This window comes from Anomalospiza imberbis, chromosome 3 (assembly GCF_031753505.1).
Source record: "Anomalospiza imberbis isolate Cuckoo-Finch-1a 21T00152 chromosome 3, ASM3175350v1, whole genome shotgun sequence".
In the NCBI taxonomy this organism is placed as follows: domain Eukaryota; kingdom Metazoa; phylum Chordata; class Aves; order Passeriformes; family Viduidae; genus Anomalospiza; species Anomalospiza imberbis.
The window spans coordinates 67,233,867-67,252,644 of record NC_089683.1 but is presented as its reverse complement, the minus strand read 5'-3'; the positions used below and the strand labels follow the sequence as shown (position 1 = coordinate 67,252,644).

At 38.9% G+C, this 18,778-nt stretch overlaps 1 protein-coding gene across 3 annotated transcripts in view; it reads right to left on the bottom strand.

Annotated features, from left to right (window-relative positions):
• LOC137470989 (SAM and SH3 domain-containing protein 1-like) overlaps nt 1–18,778 on the bottom strand; it is a 531,744-nt gene that overhangs the window by 212,935 nt on the left and 300,031 nt on the right. The gene's annotated exons all lie outside the window — the stretch shown is intronic.

The window sequence follows — 18,778 nt, the reverse complement described above, 5'->3', positions numbered from 1 at the left end:
AGCAGCTCCTGGTACCTGCAAAGAAGTTATTGAGAAGAGGAAGCCAGCCCTTCACAGTGGTTTATAGTAGGAGAATGGGAGACAACAGGCATACTGAAATGAGAAGTCCAGATTGTTTATCACACAAAGGTTTTTTTACTGCTTGGACAATTAAGCAGTGGAACAGTGGAAGAGAGGCTGAACAGTCTCCATCCTTGGAAGATTTCAAGACCAACTGGAAAAAAAGCCTGACCAACTTGATCTGAACTCATAGTTCACCCTACTTTGAGCAGGAGATTGGAGTACATGCTTCCTGCTCTTTCTTCAAACTTGAACTATGCTGTGATAGTTCACACTTCAAAGAAGGAAAACAAGACCCATCTATTTTTGAATATTAAGCCAATTAAAATTTTCTCAACTAATGATAGTATTAAAATCTTGTGATGATAATACTTGCCAAGAAATAAAGCACCTTGCTAATATCTCACCAACTGCCATGCAAAATCTCACATTTTATTGAGAACTTAGGCCAGAGGCAAGACAAATGCACTACTTGGAAGGAAGAATACATTTTGACTTTTCCTAAGACTCATGATGAGATTATTTTGCTCATCCTTCTTTGCCTAGCAAAAATCAGTAAGACTGAGACCTTTAGTGTGTTTTAAGTGCCACATATTCTAAATTTGTGCAGCATATACAAACTACATGACAAACTAAACTACAAACGGTCCCCCAAAGCTCCTATTATAGTAACTGCAAATTGAAAGAGGGGAAAATCTGCTTGACTAGACAACAAGAAATGAAGTATAAATGCCTATGCTTTTTAGCAGACAGACAATTTAAATCTGTATTTTGCCCTACAACAAAACAATTTAAATATTCTTTGCATTGTGTTTCTATGCAAAATTTTTTTTCCTTGGGGTGGGTGTTGTGTTTGTCATTTGGTACATCAGTCTCAAATGTTGAAAGTTTTGGGATTGGGAGTACCAAGCAGCACACAGCCAAAACCAATATGCACAAACCAGACATAGTTCTAACAGTGGATCACTCACCCTCCCACAGACAAATCTAAGAGGCCATTGGTACTGCACCTGTTTTAACACGCATGATATCACAACATTACCGTATGTATACATAATAATTTAGGCAAAATGTCTTATTGCAAGATAAGTCTTCAAATTACTTAAAATATAGAACTATACTTCAAGAATAATACTTATTTGTATCATTCGTTCACTGGAAAATAAGCAGTTTTGTAGCTCCCTTTGTAAAGGGAGACTTCTAGTTGCCTATTTAGGCAATTTGAGCATCAATCTTCCTAGCAGATGATAACCAACATTCAGCACAAAATGCAGCAGTCTAAATTAGAAAAGAGACATTATATTTCCTAGATTATTTTTTCTGCTCATCTATAAACACTGGTTACAATCCATGCACATGTTCAAGAGCAGATCAAGTAACTGAAAAATTTGTAAAAAGACTTCCTAGTTCTAAAATGTTTGCAAAATCTATTCACACCAATCCTTGGAGGAAAAGAATCCCAGTGATGCAATAACCCAGGTATTATTACAGTTCTCTAACTGGGACACGTAGCTCATATTTCTTTATACTATCTGCCAAGTGAGCAGCTGACAAAATCACAAAGTGCATCTTAAACAGTAAGTGGCATTTGAGACTGTCAATGACTCTTCATTAACTTAGTGAAAGGAAATGAGTAGAATAATATTTTCTACTTTAATCATCTGTACATAGCAACTATTATAGCAACCGTGCTACTATTTACTTTTGCTGTAACAATGATGAAACACATCACAATGAAACGAAAATAAATTTAGCTAAAATAAGACAGAGAAGAAGATGATGAAATAACCCTTGAAATTACAGGTCAAAAGCAATACCTAAAAAGTCATTCTCTCAGCTGGGGGCTCTGAAGCTGGGCACACATCAATGACTGTATGTGCATCACATGTGCTGCTATCTGTGTTCTTAAGGCTTGTTTGACCTGAGGTTGCAACAATATATGTATTTGACCTGGAAGAAAACTGTGCAGGTGCATCCAGCACTTCTTTACTCCCGCAGAGTGTGATAGCCTTGTTTTTTTTGGTTTTTTTTTTTTTTTTTTTTAATTTCAAGTGTCCCTTTGTGGGAAATTATACCTGAATCACAAAATAAATTGGAGAGACTGGCAGCAGGTATTTGCCAAGGGGCAAATTAATGTGAATAGAGAGCTAATAAGATACAATACTGCCCTTCTATTAAGCCTGTACCACCAGCCTTGGGACTTTCACTTGAATATCAGGTATGTCCTCATAGTTGCAGTTCAAGGAGCTGCAGTCAAGTGAGCATTAAATTATTCAGGAAATGAGTACTGTTAGCTAGCCAGCACTATTTGGTCACAGCAGCAAATGCTGATTGTGATCTGAACAGGATGTGTTCCAGGGCAGGCTTCTCAGGCAGTGCCTGGCGCTGTGTGGGCACCTGCCCCCAGGGCTTGCAGCCCAGCAGGTCTGTGATCCACCCTGGACGTTACAGTGGAGGGGTGAAGCTGCAGTGCAGACACCGGAGAGGTTGAGCCAGGCTCACCATCAGAGGAAGAGTTATGGCATGAAAGAGGTGTGCCCAGCAAGGGTTTATAACCCGAAATTCAACTACAGAAACAAACCCCAAAAACTGATAGGCTGGGATTAATCACTGAAGACAAGATCCTCTGCAGACTGAAGACCCATTCCCTGGCTGAACATATTTTCTCTGCTCTGGTGGATTAATATCCCCACGCACAGGGATCATCTACACCCATTTTTCACAACTTTTACTTCTCTCAGCAAATATCTTCTTTCAGTGATATATGAGGATAGAAAACATCAGCAATAAAAGATGATAACTACAATGTCTCAGTCCTGACAAGATTATGTATTTTCAGCAATTTACACTATTCCTGAGGGACCCCAAAGCAAATCATGTAATCATATCTCCTTTCCTTCTAGAATCAGAATAGTTTGGGTTGGAAGGGACGTTTAAAGATCATGTGACATCTTCAGCTAGATCAGCTTATTTGGAGTCCCATCCAACCTGACCGTGACTGTTTCCAGAATGAGGCATCTACCACCTGTCTGAGCAACCTGTTTCAGAAAGAAACTTCTGTAAGAAACCTTACTACAAGGAACTTCTTTGAACTGTAAAAATTGTTGAACTAGTCTAAATCTACCACCTTTTAGTTTAAAGCAATTACCATTTGTCCTATCACAATAAGCCCTGCTAAAAAGTTTGTCCCCATCTTTTTTATAAGCCCCCTTTGAGTACTGAATGGCCAACTCTCCCAGCCTGTCTTCGTAAGAGAGATGCTCCAGCCCTCTGACAATCTTCATGGCCCTCCTCTGGTCCTGCTTCAACACATCCATGTCTTTCCTGTGCTGAAGACCCCAGAGCTGGATGCAGTACTCCAAATGGAGTTTAATGAGAGTGGAGTAGAAGAACAGAATCATCTCTCTCACCCTGCTGGTCATGCTGCTTTTCATGCAGCCCAAGATCCAATTGGCTGCCTAGGCTGCAAATGCACATTTCCAGCTCATGTCCCACCTCTCATTCACCAGCACCTCCAAGTCCTTCTTGGCAGGGCTGCTCTTGATCTGTTCATCCCCCAGCCTATGTTGATATGGGGGGTTGCCCTGACTCAGGTGCAGCACCTTGCACTTGGTCTTGTTAAACTGCACGAGCCCATTTCTCAGGCTTGTTCAGGTGCCTCTGGTTGGCATCCCATCTTCTAGGTGTGCCAACTGCACCACATAGCTTGGTGTCATCTGTAAACTTGATGAGGGTGCACTCAATCCCACTGTTTATGTCATTGATGAAGACGTTAAATAGCACTCGTCTGAATAAGATCCCTGAGGGACACCACTTGTCACTGATGTCCATCTGGACTCTGAGCTGTTGACCATTACTCTTTGGATGTGACCATCCAAACAACTCCTCATTCAGCAAACATCCACTCCTCAAATTCATATCTCTCCAACACAGAGAGACAGATGTTGTGGGGGACTCTGTCAAAGGCCTTAGAGATTCCAGAGAGATGACATCTGTGGCTTTTGCCTTGTCCACTGAAATAGTCATTCCATCATACAAGGACACTGAGATGTTTAGGCAGGACCTGCCCTTGGTGAAGCTGTGCTGGCTGTCTTGAATCATGTCCCTGTTCTCCATTTGCTGGAGCATATCCTCTGGGAGGATTTGGTCCATGATCTTCCCAGGCACAGAGGTTAGACTGACCCAGTCCCCAGGGTCTTCCTTTCTACCTTTTTAAAAAATGCATGCAATGCTTCCCTTTTTCCAGTCACCAGTGACTCTGCCTAGAAGCAGTGAACAAGTTTGATGCCTGCCTTTAAAGTCCAAGTTTAGTTTCAAATCTCCTCTTCTCCATGTAAACGTGTTACGCCTTCTAATTCTCTGTACTCTTTTCAACTCTGCTGGTTGCAGCTCCATTATCTCTGGAAGTTGCTTTAACACCTGCCTCCTGCGCCAGCCAAAACAACACCATCTGTTGCCCAGCCTGAAAGGTCTATGAACCACAGTGTTTTCTGTTTGGTTAAGTATAATGAATCCTTTCTCCCCAAACACGTCAGGCCAAGCAGCCTTCCAGGGACTCTGACAGGTACTTGTTTTGCTCCCCTAGTTCCCTTTGTTCCCACTTGGGCATGGGGGCCAGCCCCACACCAGCTGACAGCACTCATTGCTTAAGAGGTCAGAACAAAAGCTTCCTGAAAACATCCTGCAGGCACATGCCAAATCCACAGCCAAGGCTACATGAGGTTTCTAACTGTGGTACAGGGGTCATTACTCTCCAATTGTGTTTTTCAACAGATGTCAGGGGTAGGTTAGTGATGGGCTAGCTCTCACTGTTAGCAGAAAGCATGTGAGGGATGCAGGACCAAGGCTCACCTGCAATGCTCTGCATTTGCATTCAGCCCACACTCTGCCCCCCGGACACTTCCTTCCTTTCCAGTACTGCCTTTCTCATCTGCAGTATCTCGAGGCCTCTATCATTTTCTCCTTAAATGGCACTTGAGTAATCAATTCATCTATCAAGATGATAAAAAAGGAAATGGGTGGGATGAGTGAGTCGATACTTTCAAGTACTGTACTACAGACCATCAGGAAGATCCTGATCCTGTGTCTCAGGATTGTCCTTTAATTGTCTGAAGATTTCTCCTTTGTCTTACCATAGCATTTTTACTTACCTCACTTTCAGAATTGGGACGTTTAAGTTCAGGTTACCTAGCATCTGAGAAATAGTAGCATTCTAGAGAAAATAAAGGTTCAGACAAACCAACTGGATGTTAAACAGGAGTGAGAAGCCCAATCCATTCTCATTAGTGTGTCTCTGTGGATATTTTTATTTGCTGTCTTCTCTTCCTATTAATCTCGAATAAGGAAGGACAACTGGAAGCCAACCAGACAAATAGCCAGCCAAACTACCTACACTTTTTTTCCTTAGTGGAACAGGGGTAAAAAACTGGCTTAAGCTAAAGTTCTGAAAGGAAACTATAATTTTGAACATCCTAATCCTCATTTGAATTCAGTGATTTATCAAATATATCAAATATTACATTTAATAGGGACAAAAATTAGCATTCTGGGATTCAGTTTTTCTGAAGAGGCAACATTCAGGTTGGGATAAAACAATGTAAGAATGAGACTTTTCAGAAATTAGGAGTACTTTTAAGGGAAGTGGAAGTCAGAGTTCTGAGATGAAAATAGATTGTCACAAACAATTCTTTCAATAAACAGACTTTTCTGCTTCACCCCTGGTTACCACATCTTTCTTGTCTGAAAATGCAGGTTTGTGAAACTTTCCATCTTTGCCATGATGAAGGAAGCTCCCAGCTACATGTAAGAGAGTAACCCCTGAACACCCACAGTTATTGGGTAGGTAATGCTGCTGTTGTGCATCATCGTTTCTCTCCTACCTGTACTCTTCAGACTTTACATTAAACACAAAAGGAGACCACCAAAAGCTGCAGGACTCCTCACAAAGATCATGTAATTTTGTGTGCATCGGTACTCACGGATGAGGAAGTCTGTGCGGAGACATCTGTCATGTATGGAGGCTGTTGACATGTTCAGCTGGCACAGTGCGGAGGTAATGGGGAAGTCTGTGCTTCAGCCTCAAACAAATTACTCTTCTATAACACTAAGGCCCCAGTTTTCTGTACATCTGGCCCAGAATCATTACCGCTGCCCACATAGGTGAAATTTAAACCTGTTTCTTGCTGCAGCTTTGTGTCTACATCATCTGTGATTAGTAAACAGCAATCATTTTTAATGTTCTTTGGAAAATGTTTTGGCTGCATTTCAAGGGTTTTTATGTATTCTCATCATGATCTTTTTCTGTAATTAAATTTAAGATAATTAGCATTTTCCTTAGAGGCTGTATCTGCACATCTTTTTACCCATGTCCTAGACCATTAAATTACATTTACTAAAACCTTCATTGTGTCCTAGAAAACAACTGAATCACTGAAGGTCAAAGTCTTATTTTTATTCAGTGCAAATAATAAACGATAGTGCATAAAATAATGTAATATTTACTCCAAAGTCTCAAATGACATTTGACTGGAAATTGGTTTTATATATCTATTTACTTCCCTTAATATCTAAGCTATCCCAAATGTTCTTTGTAAATACTGAAGGTGAGGTGAGTCACTAGTTCAACAGAAAAACCCACAGAGGATTTGATGATAATGCAACTAACCCTGATATTGCTACATTTTTTTAAGCGTTAAAAGATCAGAAGAGCAAAATTTGATGTCATCAAAAAAAATCAATACACACATCAGGAAAAACAAAAAATGCAATTACAAGCTCAAAAATTTGCATATTTCAGTCTTAATATTTATCTAATACATATTTAATATGTGTATTTTAATGTCATTTCAGCTTTAACAGATTGCAGCATTTCCAAAAGAACTATCATGACTTGTCTTTGTTGAAGCCAAGCTTAATTCCTATATCGCTATTTAAATTCATAGACTTCACCCCCATATTTACAAGTCTTGTAAACTAATTGTCAGCATAATGGTCCATCTCCATTCTAGAAAGCACTAAAGCAAACAGTAAAATTTCTACTAGTAATTTTAAGAATAAATAGTTTATGAATGTGATCTATTTTAAAAAGAACAATTTCAGAGTGCTGCTACTAAGATTATGGAAGGAAATAATTTGTATAAACATCACTGATAATTCACTACTGGAAGTCATCTAGTCAAACCTCCCTGCTGATACCACACAACAAACTCAGCCATTATGACTCTCATAAAAGGTAAAATGCTGCCCTAAAGAATCCACATGGCACCTTGTGCTTAGTTAGTTGACCAAAGGTATTTTTTTTCCTACACGCTTTTTGCTATGGAAACAAATAAATCAGTAGCAGTAGCAGGTTGCCATCTGTTGACACATTTTCATCTGACACCATCCTTTGCACCATGTTTTATCCTTGCATTTTGCATAGGAAAACCTAACCATCCTCCTCCTAGACCCAGCGTGAGTGTCACAAATTTGCCTGTATGGACTGTATGAAGTAAGGCAGTATGTGCTCCTTTAGCAACACCTTGGTGCACGGGAAGGACATCACATACATTTGGGATTCTACCACTTATTTTCCTGGCTGGGGAAAGCGAAAGATCATTGAAGATGGAGAGCCATCACTTGAGGTGAAGTGCCCTACTGTAAGATCAGAGTGCTTTTGAGCTACAGCCAAAGTGAAATGTTTAGAAGAAGAGAAGGGAGGAGGGAGACTGATGTATGGAGCAGTGGAATGTATTGAGGATAATACAAAGCAGTAGGTCTTAGTAGCAGATTTTAAAAAATGAGATCCAAGAGTTGCTGGGTTGACTCACATACATGTGCATTTCAATGAAGGAAAACCAGAGTGACATTTTCACAGCAGAAAGAAGAAGCAAAGTGAATGTATGCAGGAAAGAGCAAGAAATTAAAGACAGACTCTATGGCTTGGATGTAAAGATAGTTGAAGAAGTCTGATCTAAATGGTTCATACCTGGCCCTTTTTGGGCTGATGAGCTCTGCACAGCTCTGCAGATGTCTCACAAGGAATGAGTCTTCCCTTGGCACATAAACTGGAGAAATACTGATTTGTTTCTACCATGGCATGAATACAACCTCTGAGACTGAAAAAATCCCCTTAGGAACATGCTATAGTGGGATCTTAACATGATAACTGAATAACTGTTCAGCTGGGGGAATTTTAACAAGACTGTAATAAAGCTCTTACTATTGTTCAGTCTGATCTATTAGAGAATCTTTTCTCCATCTAGCTTCATTTAAGCTTTTTTCCTCCCTGCTCCTCTGCCCCTCTGTCCCCAAGTAAATCCAATCAGCTAAGCAGCCATTTAGTTAAAATCCTCTGAGGGTCAGAGTCCTCAATTCCTTCAGGACTCTTACAGTCCTATCATCATTTCTTCAACTCTGTTTTTCTAGATCATTGATTATTTTTTTTCCCCTTAGGGCTTTTTGAAACTGCTCCTCTGGTACTAATTTTGCAATAGCCTGTTGTGCAGCAAGCATTGCTGAGGTCTGACACACACAGCTCTATGACTCTGACAGGCCATTAGAGCTGGCCTCTGCTGTGGGGAGAACTGCATCAATTTTGATTGTTTTATTTAATTTTTTCCACCTTTGACACTGAGATTAATGCTGTAATTCTCTGAAGTCTGTTGGATAGCCTGGAGAATGTGTATGGGTCTAGCTGCTATCTTACAGCTGACAGTTGACTCTCACGGTAATCCAGTGTGAAACTGGAGGGGCCACTTAGCAGGAATTCACACAGATGTTTCCGGCACTTCAGTACATCCTGGATCTGCACAGATATCTGATCTAAAACATGGGTTGAGGAGAAATTCAATAGCTATCGCATTTTGCTCAACCCAAAACTCCAAAGAGAAGGGCATGCATTCTTGGAAACCAACATCAGATGCAGCCAGGACTTGCAGCAGCTAAGAAGCGAGAAGGAAAAAACAAAACTACATGGCTCCTGGAGGCTGTCATGAAAACAAATGCCTACAAGAGGGAATGATGACTGCAGACAGCAGGACATCACAAGAAGTTGGTGGCATGGCATGAATTTCTCAATCAAGATAGGCTCTTTTAATACAGAATTAGGTGGTGGTATCTTTCCCACATCCTGGGAGAGCAGAATGCTGTTTTGTTCAAGGAAGTTTCAGGTTAGAACCCTGCCAGGTGAAACGGCTAAGTTTGAGGCACAAGAAGAATTGCTCCTTAAGTAAGACTGCTCACATTCTGGTTTTACTTCAGGGTAGCCCCGCCAGTCACTCAGTAACTGATTATGTGTTGTCATTTGGTAAGAACTGATGGATTGATTGTAATTGTTCTCTTGTGTTTTCTAGGGGTATTACTGTTGTGTTTGGCTGGGAGATAAAAATGGGAGAAAGTGCTGTTAATAGGTCCTGGCATGAGCTAATTGGAACAATGTGTTATACAAAACTGCTTATTACACTGCACTGGTCTGCCTGTTTTTCTGGTATGGCACAAAGTACATCTGCCAAGAACCTTGGTTCCAAGTAATTACCCCCTAGCATGAGAACATGAATAGCCACAGCAGAATTTGATAGGCTTTAGCACATTTGTAACTCCAAATAACCCTCTCCCCTTCAGCTACGCTTCCGAAACAGCACTGAATGATGAGCTACAGGTTGAACTTTTGTCCTCTCTCAGAAAGAGCGCAGTAGATTTAAACCCAGGTATGTTAACAGAAATACTGTCTTATGACCATTGTTTAATGTTCCAGTCTTGCTGGCATTGCAATGGTAAGCTTGGTAAAGTCTGAAGGGCAACCCTTAAAAAACAAAGTGCTTTAATGCCATACTTAACTTAGGATGATAATAAAGTTGATTAATTTTCACAAACTCACATGAGAAGAAGAGTAGATGAAATTACTGTTTTAAAAGCAGGGATACAATCATTCTGGCTGCATGGCCATGTACTCAGAAGCATTAGGGCACTGGAATTTACTGCCCATTACTTCTTTCCTGTCTTGCGTATACTACATTTGAATGCAACAATGAGCTAACATCTGTATATTCTACAAAGGAGAAGGCTGATAAATATTAATGAAATTTGCTCCTCATGTATCTTATGAATTTTTATGTATTCTTTCATCTAGGGGCATCACTGTACAACTTTCACATAAATGACTGCAGAGATCCCATTTCAACCCTGAATTTCCACTTTGCACACAGGCCCCTGCAGAGGGAAAGCAAACAGAGCACTCACTTGGCTGACAACTCTGACTACCGTAAAAGCCTCTAACCCTTCACAGAAGTGGCCTTTTCCTGCCTGTTTAGAGAACAGCGGTAAGACAAATTCTCTCCCCAAACAGATTAATTTTACCTCAATAGCACTGGAATGAGTCCTGACTAGATTGCCTTCAGCTAGGCACACTGGCCCCTGCACCTCCCCATGCAGCCAGGCACCATAAACACCATGCAATAGATCAGTAGTATTAAGCCACATTTCATGGTGTGTAAGAGGAAAGGAATTAGAAAATCTCTACTGGTAAATAAGGCCATCCTTGAATAGACCAATATTTCTCAAATGCAAAATGCTTACTCGTTTCTGTATTTTTCTCCATTCCAAATTCATGAGCTCTGTGCTCGTGAGCCTTTATACAAGAAAATAGCCAAAACCTCTTTAGATAAATGCAGCCCACTTCAGAATACTGTGGCCATCTGATCCCTGCAGAGAGAAGCTTAAACAAAAATCTAAAGTTAAATGTGACCAAATGCAATGTGGGTTTCACTTCTAGGATACAAGGTTCACTCCCCATAAAACAACTGAAATCCAGATGAAAGTATGAGGGGTTTTTTAAGCTTCAAAGTTCTTAAAATAAACAAGAAGAAAAGAAGAAAACAAGTACTCTATAAAATATAGTAACTATCATGGTAATTTCTGCAGTGTCTTCTGAAGTTACACCCAATCTTAGCATTTTGTGCATTAAAATACTGTGCAATTTAAAAATTACTGTATACAAACTTATGTGCAACCCTTAAGATTTATTCCACTGAGTACTGATTGTTATTTCCAATCTTTCCTTGACACTGGTTAATCATGGCAGTTGAATTCTTTAACCCTAGAGATCAGAACTGGGTTTGGGGTGACACTAAGCATAAAATGTCCTCATCCCACACCATCTTACCCTTCATCTTCAGTGAGTCCTTGGTGTTTGGTCCTTTCATCACCAGGTGAGCCACAAAACTTAAAGCTTCACTGTATTACATGATTGTTTTGCAATTAACAAAATCATTGCTTACCTAAATTCAAGCTAAGACCCCGAGCAAAATCCCAGCCATGCTGGCCTGCACCAAAGTAGCTGAAGCACACAGCTGAAAAAAAAGCACACCCCCCTGAAAAATTGAGTAAGGCCTACAGGAAAAGGTCACTATGAAAGTAATAACTTCAGACATCAAAAGCAGTCCTGCTGATCATGAAAGAACCAGAGCAGACAATTAGGAATCTCTGTAAAGGCATCTGCACACACTTCTTAATGAGTAAGATTACAAGGGAGATCTTCCTTGCACATCTTTAAAATATGTCCACTCATACAGAACTTGCCAGCTCAAAATTCTGTTATTGTACCACAGTGTTTTCAAAGGCACAATGAGCCTGAAAAAAGCATAGTGGAAGTCAAACAATTTTTTAAAAAAATCCCATGCCAATAGCTATAGAACAGAAAGGTTGGTTACACAGTCATGGCCTTACAGCTGGTTAAATAACTTCTAGCCAGGTTCAATACTTAGCTGTTGGGTGATTTTTATTTTGATACAGAAATCTGCCTCTTCTAAAAATGCAACTTGATGCAATTGTTTAAAACTGCACTGATCTCCACCCTTGAAACATATTCCTTCTTTTAAAGGAAATGGATGAGAAAAAGAACAATTGTCTTACTACAGTGTTCAGCCCACCACTACAAAAAATTTACTGAAAATTATAAACTCATAGGCAAAACCTACTGAAGATCTTTCAGCAAATTCTAAGATGCTTTGATCTTTAATTCTTCCAAACTGAAGTTGCTATCACAGTCTTTGTGCAGATATCATTATACCAATTTTCATTATCATAAGTGCTGAAGCCTGCCATATTAAGGACATAACCTTTTTTAACAAAATATTGGCTGTACAACTGTCACTGTCACCTATTCCAAGGAAAACAAAAAGGCAAAAAAGTAATGCATTGATAAATGTCTGCATGACTTCCAGTAATGGCTGGATGGTATGTTGGGAAAGAAAAATGCCTAAGAAGTCACTGATACTTCACGAGATGTTGGCAAGCCCAGAAGCACTCTGAGCTGTAGCAGAAATGGGGCATTCTTCTACCATTAGCTTGTTCTCTAGGGTAACTAAGAACAGAGATGTTACTGTCAGACAGGCATTGTCTTCTTCTTGCTATCACTGATGTGTGCCACTGAATGGAACATCTAAATATTCCTCAGTTGCCAGGGAAGCTGTGGGAAGAGCAATATTACCCCAGTACACACTAAAGGGATCTGATAACCAAAGGTCCTTATAATGGGCTTCCTATCTGCTTTGAATAACTGAGATTATTCAATCTCACAAATCAGATTCAGGGAAAATACCAAACTGCTTAAACATTCTTATTTGCTGACATTTCCCAATTACAGATTCTGTAGTTAAAACTGCATCTAAATTTTCACTTTAAAAAATTAGGTTGAAGGGCACGAAAATGTTTCCATTCTTCTTGCTGATTGGGATTTTTTTTAGTGTTGTTTGTTTGGTTTGTTTTTTATTTTTTTAAGCTTTAGATTCACAATGACTTTGGTACTGTGCTAACCTAGAAGATTTTTAGTAAGCTGATTATTGAGTTGGAAAAGGAATTTTAGAGATGAGTTTGACTTTGAAACCCAAACTAATTTCAGAGTTGAAAGGCCACATCTTTATACAACCTTCACAAGGGCTGAGAAATCATCACCACCGACTCAACCCTAATAGGAATGGAGCAGTCAGATAGCACATAGTGTGCACAACAGACAGCATGTTCAGAAGCTGAATAGACAAGAATTGTATTTTTGCATAAAACCAGTGTGTAACAGCTGATTTAAACATACTTAACAGTATGGATAGTTCTGTTGGGAGCATATTTGTGTTTTATAATGATGAGAAAATAGATTTCTTATTATAGTACACATACTGTCCAGCTCTTTATGCTGTTACATATTCATGAGAAAGCAGCATCAGCACCACACTATCAGAGAAAAAATTTTGTTAGAAAAATCAAATCTACAGCATCTAAACTATTCAGTGTAACCTTAAAATATGCCATCTTAGATAAAAATAGATGATGGTATTTTTTACCACCTTATGGTACAACATAGTTCTTGCTTGCAAGATCATTAGAAGCTTAACACCACCTCCCCACCAGTCCTGGAAAACTGAAGCCAATGTAATTTTCTTTTAAAAGACTGCTTGTGTTTGACACCATTATACATGTTAAACAGTCTTTCAGGCATGCATTTATATTGAAATTCAACATAGGATTTAGACTTGGCAACTGTGGCCAGTTCCTGCCAGTTCAGAATCTGTGGGACGTCAGAAAAAAAATTAATATTCCCACAGTGTGTCCCTAGATTGTCGAATCCAAGATGGCTACTAACCTAAAGTCCTAGTAAATGAAATAATGTCAGCAATATAACTTATAATTTATATCCATTTGAACTTACAATACCCTTTTGATTAATCACTCCTGATCTATTGCACATCAATAATTAAATGCCTTCTGAAATGTCAATGCTTACCAGAAAATTACTTAGTTAGGAACACATTAGCCTCATAATTTACCTAATATTTATCTTTAATGCCTGAATTTATCACCTTATTTCTTAAAAAGATTAGTAGTGAATTAGATGTTTAAAACTTAGATCATGAACCTGCAGAAAAGAAAAAGGGTGCATAATGCTCTGAAGAGAGCATCTGAGGTGTGTTTCAAAAGATTAGGGAATGAGTCTTACACAAAGAATTACAGGAATAGCTTGAACAGGCAAATAAAAAATAGCAACATTAAAAAGAAATCTCAAGAATATTCTCTCCAGCAGCAACAAAATTTATTCAGTTTCCTACAACCAGCATGAATTATCATGCTTGTCTTTCAACTGGAATATATCAGGCTAGTCATGAAGAAGAATGCATTTTAAAATTATCAGTTAGATCTTGTCCTGCTTTGAAAACAGAAAGATGTTTTTTTAAAGCTGAATTTCTACTTTTTTGAACAACCACTGTGCAGAACTGACTTTTAAAAGATCTAATCTTTCAGAAGGATTAATAAAGGGATTTGGCATTTATGGGACTAATATGAAGATCTCCAATTACATTGAACAGAACAGAAATACTTCAAGGCATCCTGCGGTTAGGAAAGAACTTTTCCTTAGAGCAGCTTATTCCATAATTGTCCACTGTGGGAGCTTTAGCACTTTTCTCCAAGATCTAATACACTCCACTGCTGGAGATAGAAACACTGGGACAGATATATAATTGTATGGATCAAATTTGGAAATACTTTAAAAAAAAAAAAGCAAAGGCTTGACTAGCCGCTAAATTTTTTACAGGAATTGCTCATATGTATTTTGATGGCTCAGACCAAATAGCAACTCAGCACTGCTAAGCAAGTTGTAGTCTTAGCTGCCCTCCTGGCCCCAGCCATTAGTTAGAGCCACTTGTCAGCCAATTCTCTATAAAATGAGGGTCTTTGAAACAAATGACACCACTTGTAGCTGGTTTATACCATTTACACACAGATCAGATGAAGATTTAAAATTACAGTGGCTCTCATACTCAGGAGTTTCGTATTTTTGAAAACTGGGAGAGAGGATATACAAACTGTGTCTGAGAACATAAATAATTTCCTACTCATTTCTCAAGTGTATTTTTGGTTATATTAATCAGAAGCAGACCCATATTCTGGCACAGTCAATATAATTTTAGAATATTCCTTTTTTTCTCCTTCCCTGTTTTTCAACCTGCTAAGATACTCAAGGTGGTAGTTTTTGCTGTTGTTGCTGCTGCTGAAATTCTATTCATTAGAATATGTCAGGATGGGCAGAGATGTGGCTAATGAAAATTGAAGTTACTATTGTCTTATTTGTATTCTCCACATCATAAAAAAATATACCTAGTGCAAACATCCCTGTTTTGTAAAAAGAACCCAAGTCATTAAAACCTCCTGAGAAATAGATGTAGATATACACACCATACCTCCTAGCCCTGGGGATTAAATATTCTGATGCTTGCTGGGAGCACATTGCCTTTTTGTCAATTCTGAACATGAAGTACTGCAGGAACTCAACCACGTTTATTTAAAAAAAAAAAAAAATCACAAGCATAGCTGCCATCCATAGGCCTGCAGAAGGCTCAGGAGACTGCAAAGGATTGTTTTCAAGAGATCCATGCAATGGGTGTAAGTGAATTGTACAGTGAAGGAATGGGCTTCAGGAATCATTATTTTAAAACTCTATGTTTAATTAAGGTAGGAAGCTGGACAGAAGGCTTTATATAACTTTATGTTACTACTAGGGCAGTCAAATGATAAGACTTCAAACCTAACACTAGCACAGACTTGTTTGTTAAGTAGGATCTGTGACAGGTCTGAAAAAAGAAAAAAAAAATGCCCTCATGTGCTTCAATTCTCCTTTTTGCCCTAAGACAGCAGCTTCAAAGCCCAGAAAAAAATCAAATAATTAGTCTCACATTTTATAGTGCTATTTCTGCACTCAGATCAAACCCAGTCAGGATCTGACTGCCCCAGATGTCCAACACAGACTCTGTGCCTAGCAGAAAGAGAAGCTGCTGGGGAGTCTGGAAATACAGCATTGTCCCATAGTAAAAAGAACATAAGAATTAAAGAGCAAGGTGGAAGGCGTATTATGGATGATTTTTAAAAAGATTTTCATATGAGAGTTTAGAAGGAACCTCTGATATTCATGCAACTAATTCATGTTTGAATTTGAAAATACTGAATCAAGTTCTACCACTGATGTAATTTAGAAAATCTGTCCTTGATTGTGGCATATTTTGCCAATGTTAATCACTGTGTTTCTCTCAATTTTTTCTAGCTTGTTAGATATATTTGTCAGCTTTGTGTCACCACAAAGCCCTCTAACATCACATTTCTGTTCTCTGTACAATACTAATCTAAAATAATCTGATTCTTTCTTAACCATTTCCTTGATCAACTGAGCCAATTGAGATCTTTTAGAAAGTCACAGCAAGGCTCTCACCTGAGACCTTCCCAAATTACTGGTTTCCTTCTTGTACCCGGGACTTCAGGACTACACACACTTCTCCAGAAGCAGTCATACCAAATTCAACATCTAAAGGTGGCAATTATCTACTTTTAGCCTCTCTGCTATCTTGGGAGATTATGTTCAGCTGATGGCTGCTGTGACTGAGAGATGCAGCATTGCTGTTTGCCCTGATAGTATAACCAAACAAGAGGAACACTGCATACATTACTTCTCCACCATTTGAGCTCCCTCCTGCAAGGAAAGGGAGGCTTTTTTTTCTACTTACTGCAGTTACATATTCATCTGTTTGTTCACCTGTCACAAGTTTCTTTTGGCAAAGAAAAAACTGACCAGCCTGAGACTCAAAAAGTATGAGGCTTGTTGAAATTACTTGTGTAATCCCATCGAAACAGGGAAATCCCAGTGCTTTATATTAAACAGCAAGGTCCTTGCTCAGCACTGATAAGGAAAAAAATACCCATATGAAAGAGGGGCTCCTATGACAAGGGCTGACAAGGCAGAGGAATGAACAGATAAGTGAGATTAAAAGGAATTTGTCATTCATACAGAGCTTTCCAATAAATTGCTGAACTAATGCTTTAAAGACTAAAAGAAAAGTTTTTCTAGAGGCAAGGAGAAACTTCAGCAAATTAAACTGCCTTCGCAATTAAATGCTGTATAAGTTGAAAAATTGCAGGCAATTGCCAGAATATTCTACAAATGGAGCAAAGATGAAGGCATATGATATGGAGAAAAAAAACATTGTTATATGACCAAGACAACTCCATAAAATACAACGTTCCCTTCTTCCATAAGGCAGGTAACAAACTTACAACCTAAAAAAGTCACTTACTGATGGGCTGCTGACACATTTATAGCCACTGGTTTGGTACAGCCAGGCAAGAGACCAGGTGCAACCCACAAATCTGTATGAGGGTTATAATGGAGTGTGTGCTCACAAGAGAGGGAAGCTGAATCCAAACCCCTGCGCCATGACAGGGACCATCCACCACCAGGAGATGCCCATGCAAGTGTTTGCAACCTTTTAAAAAGCTGAATTTTGAATTCCGAATTTTGAAAAGCTGAAGGATTGTAGTAGGTGTAACTAACATTACTTTGTACTCAGACTCTAAAATAAATACCAGTCTGAGGCTGGTCAGAATCTTCATCAACCCATCAAGATCATGTGGATCAACATGAGCAGCACTGAAAGCAGTAAACCTCATTGCTTTGGAGTGCTCAAAATTGACGAGAAGCACTTTAAACCTAAGAAAGGAAATACTAAGCAAGTACTTCATACTGAATAGAAACGTTTTATCAGTTCAGGAAGGCTGCAAATATACCTGTTACAGGATTCTGCAATCACTTGCTCAGAATGGGATACTTCAAGAGTCTACAGTCCTAACTTGATGCACACAGCACAGTCCCAGTGCAGCCCAGTTCTACTCTTTCTTTCCCAAAAAGAAAGTCACTAACACTTTGGGTAAAATCCAACATTTAAAAGCTTGGCATTTCTCCTTGAAGTTTCAAAGGTAAAGAAAAAGCTGGGAGTTTTGTTTTAAGTTAGGCGATTTACCTCTTTTCTTTGACATTATAACGGATCTAAGCTGTGGGGGCTATGCTGTACTTGTTGGTGCAATTTTTAATGTGGCTGAAGCATAATATTTTTCAAAACAGAAGTTATTTGATATTTATCAGCAAAATTAGTATGCCTACCCCTGCAGAGCAAAAACCTCTGTAGTCAACACTGCCCATTCACTCTTCTATTCCTTTTTAACCAACTGTCATTCATTGTCCTCAGGGTGCTCATTAATTCTGAAGTTTGAAAGATATCCATCAGCAGTATCATAAATTCACAGATAGCTACAACAGGAATATCTCTCTAAGCACGACTTTTTCTTTTATGGTTTAACCTCTGTGATTAACTCCCATTTTTGTGTCTTGTGGCATCTTTTATGCAAATGACAGAATTTGTCATAGAAAGACCTTTCCTTAATATTTAACACATCTTTCATTGTCACTGGTCTCCGAAACACATAGAAATCGCATCGTCTAACTGGCAGCACAGTAACTGTGCATGTGAATACCTAGTAAAAAGTGCTTATATATTGGCGAATTTTCACTGTCATGTCTGGATGAAATATGCCAGAAGAAAGTTAAAGCTTTTCAAAACCAGTCTGCAAAATTTTAATTAACCCACGTTTTCAAGCCATCAGATTGTGACTTACAAGATGTGATTACTATTTGGACCATTAAAACATTTTTTCCTAAGCTGAGGAAAAGATGGTTCACATAGGAGAGTATAAAGACTATTAGAATGGCTCAATAAGCAATTTAATGAAAAAAAAGCATCAAGTAGGTTTGTACACATCTGTTAAGTTTCACAAAGTAAAAAGTTTTCTGCTCCTCTACCCCAAAGTCACAGCTGAGTCATACTGCTTTCTCAGTACTTGGTGCTTATCATCAATCTCTCTGTACATGAAC